Source organism: Sphaeramia orbicularis, chromosome 15 (genome assembly GCF_902148855.1).
Source record: "Sphaeramia orbicularis chromosome 15, fSphaOr1.1, whole genome shotgun sequence".
NCBI classification, from domain to species: Eukaryota; Metazoa; Chordata; class Actinopteri; order Kurtiformes; family Apogonidae; genus Sphaeramia; species Sphaeramia orbicularis.
In genome coordinates this window covers 47,802,799-47,818,758 of record NC_043971.1, presented here as the reverse complement: position 1 = coordinate 47,818,758, position 15,960 = coordinate 47,802,799, and the positions used below count along the sequence as shown (strand labels likewise).

The 15,960-nt window shown below is 42.3% G+C and overlaps 1 long non-coding RNA gene across 1 annotated transcript; it reads left to right on the top strand.

Moving 5' to 3' along the window:
* Positions 1-2,548: 2,548 nt before the first annotated feature.
* LOC115434690 (uncharacterized) lies at positions 2,549-15,362 on the top strand. Its single transcript, XR_003937579.1, has 3 exons — positions 2,549-2,666; positions 12,996-13,004; positions 15,352-15,362. It is a non-coding gene; the product is annotated as an uncharacterized LOC115434690 (long non-coding RNA).
* The last annotated feature ends 598 nt before the right edge of the window (positions 15,363-15,960 follow it).

Here is a 15,960-nt window from a genome sequence, read left to right as displayed (position 1 = left end):
ATTTTGGATGAAAATTTCAGGAAATGTTGATACTGGCACAAGGAGCAAATGATAAAATTTTGGTGGTGATGTGTGTGTGTGTGTGTGGGGGGGGGGGGGGTGGGGGTGGGGGGGCACTGATCTGCCTTGGTGGAGGTCTGCGCTCACAGGGTGCTTTTCTAGTTATCCATAAATCCATAGAAAATACAATTCAGGGAGGGGATCAGTCCTCACTCGGTAAATTCATTTTTATCAGTGCAAAATGTCCATGGGAAAAATCTGATATCATTAAAGATATTGTCAGACTTGTGTTAAAAATCTTCTTCTACAAATGTAAATAATATTTCAAAGGAAATACATGACAGAAACGAAGTGAAATGAATCTACAAGAATACATCCTCCTTCTAACATGGACCTCCGAGGTCCGTGTTAAAATCAGCTCTTTAACAATGAACTGGGCGAGTGCACACTTTTAACCAACTAGCCCAGAAACGGGATAGCGCATTTTGCGTTGCGTTGGGGTTAATGAACTAATGCACAAACGCATTTTGCGTTGCGCTAGTTGTTAACGAACAAAGAGCGAGCCCAGAAACGGGATAGCACAAAATGCGTTAAATAGACGCATTTTGCGTTGCGCTGGGCTTAACGATTTAACGAACTAGTGCAGAAACGAGCCCCTGGCCCATTGTTTTTAACACGGGTCATTTTTGACCCACTTACAGAAAAGTGTAGGGTCCAATCACTCATACATCTAAGGGTTAAGTGCAAAAAAAAGAGAAAAAAAATGTGCATAACCTGAACAACCTGAAATTTCTTAAAGCAGCGTATGACTTTCCTCACAAATTATTCTTCAAACTTGTAAAACCCGAGCGATAGCCTAATTTTCACTGACCCATAAATCTTTCCATGCTTATGCACCTAAATCCCTTCCCTCGTGGTGAACAACTTCGAGGATGACTCTTCAAGCAGTCCGTTTGTTTGCATACCAAACCGATGTGCCACTCGCGCTGCAGCAGCAACAAACATGGAAACAAGCAATGAAACCGTGTCCGCTACCGGGTCAGAAGAAATGGAAGGAATCACTGTAAGTCAATTGTCATCTTATAATACGGTGTGTGTGGTCATGAAAAATAATACTTAGACGTCAGTTTCATGGCATTTTTGGAATATGACATTGTGTAGGCTTATCATACACGCAAGTATACAGGGTATGGTTAGGGCCTCACTGCTCACTAAGTACTTACAGTACATGTATGATAATGACAATTATGACACTCATTATCTTATTTCCAGATTAAATTAATCATTTTTAGTCTCAGGATTTCCATGATCATTCAGTGTTGTTAACAGTTCAGTGTTGTTAACAGCCTTTAAAAGTAGGTTAATAATACATGTCAAATTAATGTTAATTCATAAGATACTCTGACTATACTGATGATTAGCTTAGTGGAATAAACATTTCTTTAAAAATTGAATGTGTATGATACTCAAAACATATGCAAATTAAGAAATAGGCTGTAGTGATTACTGCATTTTGATCCCATGCCCTACACCCAACAGATTGCAACAGTTTGATTTTTTTTATAGGAATACATAAGTTGAAGCAGAAATCAGGTCTCCATTCAAATTCAGCAAAGGAAAATATAAAATTATGTGGTAGTCTATACACTATGTCAGTGCTGATTTAATCTATAAAGACCCAGTGCTACTTTTGTGGCAGCTCTCAAATTAGTTTTCTCTCCATTTAACCTTTCTTAAGTGATTTATTGTTGTTTATTATAATATTATCCTCTATATTTTGCATTTTTCAGTGAAAATCAGGTATTTTCATATATTTAATTTGCTGATCGTGTAGATGTTCAAAAAACCCTCACATTAAAGTTGAGGATTATTATTTAAAAACGCAGAGAAAACTGAAGAAAAAGGGACTTTTCCATCAACATATGTCATTAACTGAACATAAACACATTTGTCCACCCACTCATCCACTGTCACTGATCACACTCCATGGGTTTTACTGGTGAATCAATGTTGTAGAAGACGAAAGTGTCTCCACATTTACTACAGAGCCTCTGAACATTCAAATGGGTCATATCTGATTACCATGAAAAGATGACAAACTGCATTTTATGTCAGTTATTTACATGTATTGATAGGATAAGTGAATCAACACATATTAAACATTTTAGATCAGGAGATGCTTTTGGTTACTACAGGAGGCTTGGGTCTTTAAGAGTTACAGTTGTTCACAATCACTGAGATGCATTTTTCCAAAGTTGCACCCCTTGTCTCAAAACTGTAAACACAAAAGCCAGAATTCAAACTACATTCACAAAATCTGTCACTCTTCTTGCAAAAGCAAACAACTGCCTCAAAATGGTTTTACCTTCACTCACAAGCAAACACTGCTTTCAGAACACACACACAGCTAAGCAACATGAAAACATTACAGAGCAGTCATCACACATTACACAGCAAAATAGAAAACACTGCATCCAATGCATGCAAAACATGTTTATTACATATTGTAAATACATTTAACAATGTTCAGCATTTCTTATGTAAAAGATCAAAGTAAACTGTAAAAGAAAAGCACATTACTGTAAAACACTCAAAACTCTTGTACATCTTCAAATCAAACTGATGACAGATTTATTCTGCCTCAGTATCATATCTTTGTGCAGCATGTCCAGAGGACTTCATCGACATCACAGATCAGGCCTTTCCGGGCAGTGGGGTAAAAACCCTCCTGTGTGTCAGATCCAGCCTTTACAGCACCCTACACTTACGTCACCACAAACCATCTCCATTGCTTCTAAAGGATTTTCCCTGGTGTATGGGTTCAGTCATAGACCTTCCACTGCCATGCAGAGAAAAAAATCCCTAGTGGGTTCATGTAAGGGCTGTATGGTGGAAGGCAAACATTTATGAAACTCTGGCTGATATTGACCCACTCCTGTATCTGGACATCATCCCAAACCACAATATAGACAGAATCCTCTGCCTCTCAGGTTGTTTCCATCCATTGCTGGTGTTCAATGCACTCTGAACTAGCTTATATCATGTGCAGTTTGTTTTGATCACATTATTTGAAACAAGTGTGTTCAATTTTGAGTGGTTGTATCTACTTGTTGACAACTGTGCTGTATTTATGTTTAACATTTGCCACTTGTGTTCACCATTTTTTAGGTCATGTGTATCACAGTGAGAAATGTGATTTGGAGAGTGACAGTGTGTGTAGAGTTGTGCAAAAAATGTGTTGCAGGTAGGGTAACCAGGTGTCCCGCACCAGCATTATGACCATTTTTTCCATGTCCTGCAAATTCAGACGATGTCCTGCATTTGATTAGCTCTTGCTCTCCAAAGTGCAGGACAGTCGCCTTTCTCCAAACATGACTTTCATTTTATAGTGGAGACAGCGCTATCACCATTGGCTGTGTCCGCTGACAATCAACCAACATACACGTGGGGTCAGGAGTCCATCAACCTGTCACCAGTGTCTTCCTGACCTCCGCCCACTGACACACAAAAAACAAAGGCAAAAGCCTCAGACACCGGTATGCAAATATTGGTGGATATCATGGAAACTCTGCGCAAAAAAACCCAAAATGCAACTACAGAAAAGAATGGGAAAATTTTTATACATGGGTGAAAGTGGTGGGGGATGATTCACAGAGGGTATTCTGCAAACTATGTCAAACTTGTTTCTCCATCTCACATAGAGGCGAGTATGACTTGAAATGACACACTGTATGCATGTGATGTTTGGTTAGATTTGATCCCTATTCCCTTTTACCAATTTTTAAGTTTGGAGTTTGAACTGAGAGACTTGTGACAAAATATGCTTTTGTTAAGTATGTGGATATTTGTTTTTTGACAAAATTCCACAGGATATTTACCTTATCTTATTTTATTTTTATTACTGTGTTAGAATGCAAAATGTTTGACTGTTCTGTGTTCAAAGGTTTTTGGTCCAAGTAATTTTAGGTTGGCTGGAAGTGGTAACAGCTGTTATAATGTTGTCAGTTATGCCTTTTTGTTTTATTGCACATAGAGTAGTTTACCTTTGAGGACTGAGAATATGTAGTCAAATAAATGTAAAAAAAAAAAAAAAAAAAAAAAAAGCCGATTTTCTAAAAGTATTTAATTACTATATTTGAAACTTGACATTTCTTTGTTGAGTTTTTACAAGTAGATTTTTTGTTTTGTTTTTACAAGCAAAAAAGTTGTTGAGACCTGTGGGGAAAAAAAGTAAAAAATAAATGCACAGTGCAAAAATATGCATACTGTGTGCAACCAAAACAAATTGTTGTTATTCATATTTATAAGCTCGACAATAAAATGCATATTGTTTAGAAATCTAGACTTTGTTCCAGCATTACAGTTACCTGTCCTGCATTGTCCCACACAAACACACTCCTTGTCCTATATGCGGCTCGTAAGCACCTGGTCACCCTAGTTACAGGTGTGAAAATTTTGTGTAAGTATGAGAATCAGCTTAATGTTGTACCAAAAGAGTGACTGATTTGATAAATGAGTCGGAGAATGGGGTTTAGTGTTCTAGCGATTCAGAAAAGCTATAATTCTAGAGGTTTACAGAGCACTAGATAAGTACAACCTGAGGTCTAACTGGACTCAGTGATTCTCTTTCTGCCTACAGATAAGCAAATTTGTTACATCACTTCCTGTCTTTTTTTTTTTTTCTTGTTGTATAATGAAACCCTACTCATTCTTGCATCTTTGAGTGTCTTCTGTCCACCAGTGTCCCACTCAGTTGCTGTTTTTCCAGTGGGTCCTGGTGACTGCTTGAGTGCAGGTCCTCTGCAGTTCTGTGCTCCAGTTCTAACCCCCAGGGCAGCATATGGTAAAGCTATCAGGAACAACGTCCCTTTGAAGAGCTGGGCCCAAAGAAACACAACAGCTCTGAATACAATGCTGCGTCTCCTATTAGAACTGCCGTTTTTCACTTCCTACAAAAAATTCCTGCAAGTCCTAGTACAGCTCTGCTTTTTCAATTTATTTGGCCTTTTGCTCACTGTGTGATCTTTCCTTCTATTACAGTTATTCCACTTAACCTTAACCTGTCTGCTCATTTTTGCCTCCTCTTTTGGCCAAAATTTCCTTTTCCGTTTAGCCTGTTAATGAAAAGATTGCAATTCTTACTTTTCCCCTCTGAGCTCCTGCCTACATTCATGTTTCTACAATGATACTTTTTTTCTCATGGTTTTTCCAAGGTATCTCCCTATACATATTTTCCTGTAGTGCTTGATTGTTTGTAGCCATCATTGGGCAAAAAAAACCTCCACAACTTTTCTTCAGCATATTGCAATTGAAATGGCCTTAGAGGACACAAGTAGAGCTGCAGCTATCAGATATTTTTGTAATCGATTAATCTATCAATTGTTTTCTTTGATTTGACTAAACAATTTTTTGAATAGGTGAAAGACATGTTTGAAAATGACAACCTGTTTTTTTTTTTTTTTTTTTTTTTTTAATTTCAGAACCACCTGAAACAACAACCAAAAAGTATAAAAGTAAAAGTATATATAAAAAATATCTATGTAGAAATAACAACAGTAAGAAAGTATATATAAAAATATCTATAAATATAAACAACAACAAAGTCAAATGACAGCTACAAACAATATGTGCACTGCAGTCTTCAACACATCTGTATCCAACTTACTAACAACCAGTGGTTAAACTGACTTTTGTGAGGCGGGGGAAACCTGCCTAGGCCTATGGTATTGAGTGTCTGAATGAATGAACAGAATCAGCTTTGTTACCTAAATAGTTTACCAAGGCTATATAGCAAATACTAGCTTATACAGGTTTTCCCTAAAGTCTGGACACATAGGCAAAAATCTATATTTTCAAGAAATAAATTTTTCAGCAACATTTTATTTAATTGGAATATTAACAAATTACATCTTCAAAATGATTTCTGTCATCTGTGATGCAAAGATCGATACTCTTTGCAAGATTCACATGAACTTGATGCAATAACTCCACATTACTGTCGATTTCATGTGTCCAGACTTTAGGGACACCTTGTGTAATGTGCTGGCACAAATACTTCAGTGGATTATTTATAGGCTAGCATACAGTTAGAGCTGCTGCAGCAAACCTTCTTTGCTAAATTGGGATTATTGACCTGATAAGGATTGAAGCTTGTGTGACAAGATCATTAAGTGTTTACACCATTATTTTGGATTTGCTAATGGACTTGTTGGGGTGTCAAGGGAACAGGTCAGGTAAGCTACTGTATTTGAAAATTTGCTAGCTGGTAGCTAGTGGCCAGTGACTTGTATGGTAACACAAGGTTTTGAGGACACTTAATGGGTTAGGAACCTTTAGGGTGTCATTGATATTCATTGGTGTTAGTAATCTTTGTCTCTCTCTGGATGTGAGGTCAATTATGCTACGAAGTTGAACCATTGTGAGGATGCCTAGGCTACTGCTATGCTAACTCATGCTAATTGGCTTTTTAAAATTCTTATCTGTGTGAAGGGTTGTCAGTTGCATTTAGGTTATCTATAGGCTAATTTATAATCCAACTCCATTTCAAACAACAAACAAATTAAAAAAAACAAAAAACAAAAACATTTACCTTGTTTCTCAAGTCTAGAGAGTATTTCAGACTCTGTAGGTCAAGGATGTCCAATACGTCAATTACGATCAACTGGTAGATTGCGATGGTAGTGCATGTAGATGGCATGACATTAAAATGAGCTTAATTAGCATAGGTAAAATGGTTTAGCTTGTGCTCCTAGTGGGATTTGAATGCCAATCTCCTGCACCGCAGTCAGTAGCATTACCTACTGAGCTATCCTACCATTAAGATAAATAAAGCACATTGATTCTTTATAAAACTCGAGACTTGTTAAGCAAAAAATGTTTGCATATGTTGTATTGTTCACTTGTAATGCCATATATGTCATACTGTGTGGAAATATGGGGCAATGTGTAGAAGACTAATTTAGACCCAATAATTAAACTCCAAAAAAAAGCTATTAGAGTCATAAACAAAGCTGGTTATCTCCAATCAAGTAATCCACTTTTTGTAGAATCTGGTTTACTAAAATTTCTTGACATTGTATATTTAAAAACAATGGAATTTATGTTTCGCGTTAAAAGTAAAGACCTTCCTTTTTGTATTCAGAAAATTTTCAAGTTAAGAGAAGGACATTATAATTTAAGAGGGATGTTTGTGTTTGAAAAATGTAAAGTAAGAACAAATGTTAAATATCACAGTGTTTCAGTTATTGGTGTCAAGCTATGGAACGAACTGAAGGATGAAGTGAAATTGTGTAGCTCACTGTTGAGTTTCAAAAAGAATTTAATTGGTCAAATTATGAAGGGCTATGAAAGTAATATGATTACAAAATAACTTATTACACTGAATGTAGTATAATTTAAGTTTAAGTATTTATCTGCTGCAACTTAAGGTGTGGACATGGACTAAGGATGTAAATAGGAGAAGCAGAAATAAGCCTCCGGCTTCAGCTTCTTCCTTTTTCAGTTACAAAATGTGTTAATTTTATGTTTGTTTGGTTTTTTTTAATATGTAGGTGTTTTGTTTTGTTGTTTTTTTTAATATGTATGTGTTTTGTATTTTGTATTTAACTGAAATAAACATTCATTCATTCATTCATTCATTCATGTTCACGTTCTGAGATTCCAGTATTTTAGTATGCGCAACATGATGCTAGACAATCCCATGTAGCTCATTTGGAGATGGAATTGAATAAAATAAATAGTAGAGGGTTGTTTTACATTGAAGGAGAGGGAGCTGGGGTTTGTTGTGGACCTAAGGAGGCGGAGCTGAGCTCCGGTGTGCTCCAACTAATTCTTTACTATAATACTGGAAGGTCTCACAGCATCTGTCTGCCTGTCTGCCTGTGTATCTGAGCGATTCTGAGAAATTAACACATTTTCAACTGGCCAATTTGGTAATTTGGTCTAGTAACTGGTTGAAGAATAGTACCATCTCAACATTAAATAACTTTTTCTTTAAAATTCACTTTTTAAAGTCAGGAGGGACTGATTTAATTCACGTTGCTAAGCACTTGCCAGGGGGAGGGATAAGCAGCAGCCTTGCACATCAGGAAACAATGGGCGTGATCAGTGCTGTCCTCTGGTGGTCAAACACAGGAGGTCATTCAGTGTTGTCACTAATATTCAATTAGTGAGATGTTCCATTTCACTGTCACTAGCAAACGCAACCATATTGCACCCTTCAATGCAAATAGCGAGTTATTGATGGTTTAGCGAATGCAGAGGCTCAATGAACGCAAAATCCTTTTATGGCAGGGTTGCGTTCATTAATGTTAACACAACTATTAATGAAGAAACTGTCATGATCCACGTTCAAATTTGGTTTGCTTGTGTCTTCCGTTCCCTCTCCTCCCTGTCTGTGATTGACCAGTTAATGGCATACACCAGGAGCTGATCTGCAATCAAGCTCTCCTCCCGTTTAGAAGCCCTGCTGCTCCTGTGCTGTGTGCCAGAACGTCTTCACTCCCATGCTGGTAAAGTGGCTTCGCTCTCATTTTGGTGTGCTTTGTATTGTGGTTTCCTGGTGCTTGGGTCTTTTGTTAATTTAGTCTGTGTCTGAGTTCAGACCGTCGTATGTATCAACCCTCAGTTTCCATCTTGCGTTTTTTTCCCTGCATGTGTTTTTCAACACCACATTCTGCTGTGTTTCAGGTCCGGTTCCCTTGGTTCAGTTTGTGTCCATCTACCGGTTCGGTGAGTCCTTTGGTTCTCCTTTGTCAGAGTTTTGCTTTTCTTCAGTATGTTTTATGGACAAATAAATGTTTAAATTGCATTCACGCTCGTCTGGGTCTGTCTGTTGTAGTTCACCACACACACTTGGGTTCCGCTAGTCTCAGATTCTGACAGTACGTTCTGGTCAAATCATGGACCCAGGTGTGGTGACAAATATACAGAAGGCTACCAGGGTAACCACTCTTGAGAGGGCCACACAGAGCATGCTGGAACACCTGCAGACCCTTTCTGCTGCAGTGGAGCAGATTTCTGTTCATCCCGCCGCGGTGGACACTTCCACGTCAACCGCACCTGCTCAGTCTGCAGCGGCTCCAGTTCAGCCTGTGACCAGCATGAGAGAGCCTGTTATTCTCTTTCCAGAGTGTTACGCCGGTAGTCTAGGGTCCTGTAATAAATTCCTGCTTCAGTGTTCATTAGTTTTTGACTTGCAGCTGGGCACCTATGTTTCAGATTGCACAAAGATTGCTTATTTGATAAATCTCCTCCGTGGTAAGGCTGGTGAATGGGCTGTCTCTCTGTGGGAATCTCAGTCTCCTGTGCTTGACTCATTTAAATCTTTTTCCACTGAAATGTGCAGAGTATTTGATGCTCCGTTCTGGAGTTCCTCTAATTCTTCCCGCTGCCTTATTTCATTTTCTCAAGATTCTAAGAGTGAATCTGTAGCTGAATTTTCTGTACGTTTCAGGATTTTGGCGGTCGAGAGCAGGTGGAACGAACCTGCTCTCAGGTCAGCCTTTGTCAGAGGTCTTTCTCATGAGATCCAGGATCAGTTATCTACTTGGTACGAACCCAAGTCATTGGAGGACCTGATCTTGCTGGCCATAAAGATTGACAACCGTATTCGGGAGTGCCGCCGGGAGTCTCAGCCCAGTCGTCAGCCTCGTATCCGTGTTCCGTTTTCCCCTCCTGCCATTCAAGACCGGCCCAGGTCTCCTGCTGCAGCCAACGAGGCAGAGGAACCCATGCAGGTGGGGAGGATGTGACTCACACCTGAGGGGCGTCAGCTCCGTTTGTCACAGGGTCTGTGTTTCTACTGTGGTCTAGTGGGTCACGTGCTATGGTCCTGTCCTGTACATCCCAGGGGTCCTTGTTCTCCTCCCGTGACTCACACCCAGGTGAGTGACACTGCTTCTGCATCCACTACACTTAACCGCATCATGTTCCCTGCTTCCCTCCGTTTGAATGATTTAGTCTCTCCGTTTAAGGTGTTAATTGACTCTGGCGCTGACGACAACTTTATTGATGCAGATTTTGCTCATTCTCTTTCCTATCCCTTGACTAGGTTGGACTCACCTCACTCCCTGTGTGGGATTGACGGCTGTTCCCTTCCTGATGTTACCCATCGGACTGCTCCCCTGACCCTCACCATCTCGGGTAATCACAGAGGTGATCTCTCTCCCAGGTTTGCCCTCTTCCTCTTCTCCTTTAGTTCTTGGGTTACCCTGGCTTTCGGTCCACAATCCCCACACTGACTGGACCAACACTAAGGTTTCTGGGTGGAGCACATTCTGTCATGCTCACTGTCGCCGTTCTGCTCTTCCAACCACTTGTCACTCTGCTCCCACTGCTGTCTCCTCCTGATTTGTCTAAAGTTCCTCCCGCCTTTCACTACCTGGGTGAGGTGTTTAGTAAGGATTTAGCTCTCTCCCTTCCACCTCACAGACCCTATGACTGCACCATTGACCTGATCCCTGGAGCCCCCTTCCCTCCAGTCGACTTTATAATGTTTCTCGCCCAGAGAGGGAGGCTCTTGAAAAGTATGTTAACGACATGCTGGTAACGGGGTCTCATCCGGCCATCCTCCTCCTCTCTTGGGGCGGGATTCTTTTTCTTGTCAAAGAGAGACAAGACCCTTAGACCTTGTGTGGACTTTAGAGGACTCAACGACATTAATATTAAGAACCGATATCCCCTTCCCTTAATAGACCCCACATTCAAACCTCTAAACCAAGCCACCATATTCACAAAATTAGATCTCTGTAATGCTTACCACTTAGTGCGAGTCCGGGAGGGGGACAAATGGAAGACTGCCTTCAAGACCCCCTTGGGACACTTCGAATACCTGGTCATGCCTTTTGGTCTTACCAACGCCAGCGCTGTGTTCCAAGCTCTGATTAATGATGTCCTCCATGACATGATCAACCAGTTTGTCTATGTTTACCTCAATGACATTCTGATCTTCTCCAGATCTCCTGAAGAACAATGTCACCACGTCTAGTTAGTACTACAGAGACTGTTAGAGAATAGGCTGTACTGTAAAGCTGAGAAATGTGAATTTAATGTTCACTTTCTCAGGTTTGTCCTCAGTCAGGAGCAGCTGCGACCAGGTCCTGCCAAGATTGATGCTGTGCTTAACTGGAGGGTTCCTACCACTCGCAGGCAGTTACGGCCGTTCTTGGGTTTTGCTAACTTTTACAGACGCTTCATCCGCAGGTTTAGCAAAGTTGCTGCCCCACTGACAATGTTATTCTCTACTAAGAGACTCTTCCAGTGGACACCAGAGGCTGACGCAGCTTTCAAGAAGCTCCGGCAGTTGTTCTCCTCGGCTCCCAGCCTTAGGCATCCTGATCCCTCTCTCCAGTTCCTGGTGGAGGTTGATGCTTCTGACTCAGGTCTGGGGGCGGTCCTGTCTCAGTGGGATCCTACAGACCACAAGGTGCATCCCTGTGCCTTCTTCTCAAGGCAGTTATCGGCTGCAGAGAGGAACTACTTTGGGAACAGGGAGCTGCTGGCGGGGGTGGCGGCCATACAGGAGTGGAGACACTGGCTGGAGGGTACTGAGATTCCATTCCTGGTGTTAACACACCACAAGAACCTCACATATCTACGCTCGGCCAAGAGACTCAATGCTCGCGAGGCCCACTGGGCCCTGTTCCTGGGAAGGTTCAACTTCTCAATTTCCTACCGGCCAGGCAGCAGCAACGTCAAGCTGGACGCTCTCTCTCGCCTGCATGAACCTGCCTCTTCAGGTGAGAACCCTGACACCATTCTGTCTGACACTTGTTTTATCAGGGCTGCTTCCTGGGATGTAGAGAGCGGTCCTGGAGGCCCAGGAGCAATTCCTGGACCCTGGCGCAGGCCCGGGTGACCGCCTGTTTGTCCCTGAACCGATGAGGTCCCAAGTTTTGGACTGGGGGCACTCCTCAAAGCTGGCGTGCCACCCCAGTGCCTCCCGCACTCTGAGTCTCATCTGTCAGTGCTTCTGGTGGCCCAGGTTGGGATGTGACGTCAAGGAGTTTGTGGAGGCCTGCAAGGCCTGCACGACCTGCAGTAGGAGCAAGTCCTCCCAGACCTCCAGCTGGCTTGCTACAGCCTCTGCCAATTCCCGGCCGGCCTTGGTCACACGTTTCTGTGGACTTCGTCACGGGTCTTTCACCATCTGCAGGTATGACAACTATTATGACAATTGTGGACAGATTCTCCAAGACAGTGCATTTTGTTTCTCTCCCCAAGTTACCTCCTGCTCTTGAGACTGCTGATCTGTTGGTATTACATGTGTTTAAATTCCATGGAATTCCCCGAGACATCGTTTCAGACCGGGGACCTCAGTTTTCCTCCCAAGTCTGAAAGGCTTTCTGTAAGGCACTGGGGGCCTCTGCCAGCTTGTCATCTGACTATCACCCCCAGTCCAATGGTCAGACAGAGCGAGCTAATCAGGACCTGGAAGCTGCTGCGGTGTGTGTCTGCTCAGCATCCTGCTTCCTGGTCACTCCATCTTCCCTGGGTGGAGTATGCACACAACACCCTGACCTCATCGGCGACAGGTATGTCCCCATTCATGGTCGGTTATGGTTACCAGCCTCCTGTGTTTCCTTCTCAAGAGACTGATGCAGCCATCCCCTCTGTGGCGCATCACCTCCGACGATGCTGCAGCATCTGGAGCCACACTTGGGCTGCCCTTGCCAGGACCTCCGAACGCAACCGTCGGCTGGCTGACAGACGTAGAGTCCCGGCTCCAGACTACAAGCCCGGACAAATGGTGTAGTTGTCCACCAGGGACCTTCCCCTTCCTGGTGAGTCCCACAAGTTGAGTCCCAGGTTCTTTCAAGCTTGCAAAGCTCATCAACCCATCAGCAGTCTAGCTCAAGCTTCCCGCCTCCCTCCGAATCCATCCCACCTTCCATGTCTCCCTCCTGAAGCCTGTCACCACCAGCCTGCTCAGCCCTGCTGTGGAGGCTCCTCCTCCCCTCATCACTGACGACCATCCTGCCTATAGAGTCCAGGAGATCCTGGACGTCAGATGTTGTGGCCGGGGGATCCAGTACCTCATTGACTAGGAGGGGTATGGCCCAGAGGAGAGGTCTTGGGTCTCCCCGTCACTTATCCTGGAACCCTCACTCGTTGCTGATTTCCACTGGAGGCACCCTGGCAAGCCTGGTGGAGCACCTGGTGGTGCTCCTTAAGGGGGGGTACTGTCATGATCCACTTTTTTAGTTTGGTTTGCTGCATCTTCTGTTCCCTTCCTCCCTGTCTGTGGTTGACGGCACACACCAGGAGCTGATCTGCAATCAAGCTCTCCCCCTGCTTATAAGCCCTGCAGCTCCTGTGCTGTGTGCCAGAACATCTTCGCTCCCATGTGTTTCTTTCCCTGCATGTGTTTTTGAACACCACATTCTGCTGTGTTTCAGGTCCAGTTGTCACATCAGCCCCCAGACGTTAGTCTGGTTTGGTCTGTCTTGTCTGTCATTTCCTGTCTTATTTTGTTTATTTATTTTGTATTTTTGCTCATCGATGGTGACCCAGCCTACACTGTCCGTCGGCTCCTAGCAGCCTGTCGTTGGGGAAGGGATTTCCAGTACCTCATCAACTGGGAGGGCTATGGCCACGAAGAACGTTCCTGGGTGCCCGCCTCCTACATTCTGGACCCTGACCTGATCTGGGACTTCCGTCTGGTGCCGTCCCTAGAGGGGGGGTACCACCACACCACATTCTGCTGTGTTTCAGGTCCGGTTGTCACATCAGCCCCCAGATGTTAGTCTGGTTTTGTCTGTCTTGTCTGTCATTTCTTCTTATTTTGTTAAGTCCTCCTCGTGTGTCATGTCTGGTGTCTTTGCTTCCTGTTCCCCATTACTCCCACCTGTGTGATTACCTTTCCCCGCCCTGATTTGCTACACCTGTGTCTCGTTTTCTCCCCTCCCTCTTGTGTATTTAAACGCTGTGTTTCCCTTTGTCCTGTGCCAGTTCGTATTCTACCTCTGTGTGATACTTACCAGCGTTTTTGGATCCTTTCTGTCTGTTTGCCTGTTTTTTGACCCAGATTGCCTTTTTGACTCCTGCCTTTTTGCCCAACCCTTGTCTGTGCCTCTGCCTCCAACTGATTCTACGTGTGTTTGACCTTCTGCCTGATTTACCGGTACGTGAGTCTGCTTGTTCCTAATGTCCTGTTGCCCATCCGTTAGCTTTCCCGTGTATGACCTGGTTTGGACTCTGCCAATTCTTTGTTTTTCCCTAGTCGGGTTCCCGACACGTGTTACCGGTCTGGGCAGTGAAGCCCAATCTCCGGTCCTGTCTCTGGATCCTGTGAAGAGTCCGGGACCCATTGTCTTCAAGGATCTGTTTATTAATAAGGATCTGTTTATTAATACTGTCTGTGAATTGTCGTTTATTATTGTGTTTAATAAACACAGTGAACTTTAACGTCTGTCTCCGGGTCTTGCAATTGGGTTCAGTTTCCGTACTCAGACCATTACACCGGTTCCCTTGGTTCAGTTCATGTCTATCTACTGGTTCGGTGACTCCTTTGGTTCTCTTTTGTCAGAGTTTTGCTTTTCTTCAGTATGTTTTATGGACAAATAAATGTTCAAATTGCATTCACGCTCATCCAAGTCTGTCTGTTGTTGTTCACCACATGCACTTGGGTTCCACTAGTCTCAGATTCTGACACAAATGAACAAATGACGGAATGAACGCCTCTGCTCCTGCTGTTTCTGCTTCTGTTTCATGGAGATACATTTATGACTAGTCTATATGGTGTTCTAATTTTACATTATTGGGAATGCAATGGGATTCACGATAACTGAGGACAACCTTATTGAAGCCACCTCTTTGCTTTGGTTCCATAGTATTAATTTCGTATTCATTTATTAATGTATGATAAAAAATTTGAGAAATATTCCCACAGCTAGAGGAGTGGATTTAAGCTAGTTGAACCTATGCTAACAGCTTAACGTGGACCTAACATACAACTGAAAAAATGAAGATAAATATTTGTAATGTTTGAGTGAAAGCATAAAGTTTAAAGGAGTAAGTGATGGTTGCACTGTAGAAAAGTGAGCATATAGACATTTTCTGCCTATTTGTCCTCATCTCTTCTGAGCTATGCTCCAATTTGTTTGTGTTGATCCTGGCGTCATGTGCGTCACAACAAGTGTCCCTGTGAAACACAACAGTGGAACCAATATATAGGGGCAGAGATATTAAGGAAATGAAGCTTTGATTCAGGAAAACTGTGATCGAATATGTTTTTTTAATGAGTTCGATTAATTGTTTCAGCTCAAGACACAAGACTCTTTGCCTGTATTTTTTGAGTTGCAGAAAATCAACATCAGAAAACAAATTTTGGTTAAGCACTGCCATTTTCAGTCTGGGAAGAGGTTCAAGTATGATTGGCAGCTGTAATTACGAATGACTGATAACATTCCATTGGACACAACATGAATATGATACTGCTACTCTATTCCATGTCTCAACACAGAGGCTTCAAAAAATGGCTCTACTTTTCAATAGCAGCATAAAATGGTGTCAGGTCATCAATATACCTATGTATTTAATCTTGTTCAGACAAGGAAGGAAGGTGTGTCTCTTCAAATTGAGATTTCCACCCTGATTTCGGCTTCTACATATTTAAGATGCAAATGTAAGTTTGTTATTGTAACTTAAAATGTATGTGTTCTGAAGTGTGATTATATGATTCCTTATTCATATTCTATACATCACAACCTCACAAAAGAGACAGTTGGAACAATTTAAAAAATGCAAATGCAGCGATATTAAAATATACTTTGGCTTGTATTTCACTGCAAACAGTATGAACACAATCTATTTCATATTTTGTTCGACTGATGTCATTTCAATTGTAGTCATGCATCCATTCCTCACATTTAGGCCGCAATACATTTTGAGAAAAAAATGGAATGGGAGCAGTTTAAGACTAATAATGACTTTTTGCTAAGTAATGTGATCAGTGCTTTG